Here is a 1057-nt window from a genome sequence, read left to right on the forward strand (position 1 = left end):
TTGGAGATGTGGCTCTTCTGGCAGCCAGGGAATTTGAACTTGGCCCTGCGTAGGGCCTCAGTCACATGCTCCTTGTTCTGCAGCTTGGTGTGGATGGACATGATGACTTGGCCGAAGTGGACCCTGGCCCCTATGCTCTAGGGCTTTCCAAAGTTACCCCACATACATGTCTGGAGCCTAGTTTGGGGACAGCATGAGGTCAGGCATGAATGTCCCCTGGAAAGGCTTGTCTCCAAGGTCCCTTAGGACAACCCACATGAGCAAAAGGCTGCATACACTACCAAGGAGGCTGCTGTTTGTGGCCATTGCCCATGGGGCTCCCATGGGGAAAAGAGCACGGTTGGCTTAACTGGTTGCAGAGTAACATTACTTTTATATTTATGGTTTACTTGCCTTTTGTACTTCTGATCACTCCTTGTTTCAGTTTTCAAATGCAAATAATCAGTTTCCATTTTTGAATACCATTTCAAATCTTGTTGAATTGGGGACTTGTTTACTGTGTTCTTACATGCCCTTTCCTCCCCTCTGGATCACAGAGTGATTCCTTGAAGGGGAGTGAGGGATTTCTAGGTTGTGCAAAAGAAAGCCTATTGTGATGTTGGGAACTGAGGTGTGGGAATTGCCCGGCTTCTGACTGGAGTTTACCTCCCTCCCTCATTTCTTCCCATATGCAGATGTTCAGTGACATGCGTTATTATAAGAGAAAGGGAAATGGCCTTACTGAAATAGAGGTAATGGGCCAAGATAAATTGTAGAAGTCATGAGAAAGTGTAATATGGCAAATAACATGCTGGGCTTGACTTTTAAGTGTAGTATGAGAATCATTCTCTGTGTTATGCTATGGGAAAAAATAGAAATGAGGTGGCACATTAGTTCCTGCCTTGTGGTCCTGTGGCCTGTGGAGGCCACACTCAGGTTCTAGTACAGACAAAGGCCCTGGAGGTTTTAGCCATCCACAGGCAAAGCGAGCAAAGGGTACATTTGAAAACAAATAGTAATGTAATGTAGGGACCTGTAAAGAAATGGTGTGGTAGAACTAGAGGGATAGTAACAGAGT

General features: G+C 45.6%; 1 non-coding gene across 1 annotated transcript; it reads right to left on the minus strand.

Moving 5' to 3' along the window:
- Window positions 1-224: 224 nt before the first annotated feature.
- LOC118895045 lies at window positions 225-359 on the minus strand. Its single transcript, XR_005019823.1, has one exon. It is a non-coding gene; the product is annotated as a small nucleolar RNA SNORA70 (small nucleolar RNA).
- Between the last annotated feature and the right edge of the window lie 698 nt (window positions 360-1057).

Source organism: Balaenoptera musculus, chromosome 4, assembly GCF_009873245.2.
Source record: "Balaenoptera musculus isolate JJ_BM4_2016_0621 chromosome 4, mBalMus1.pri.v3, whole genome shotgun sequence".
Taxonomy (NCBI): Eukaryota; Metazoa; Chordata; class Mammalia; order Artiodactyla; family Balaenopteridae; genus Balaenoptera; species Balaenoptera musculus.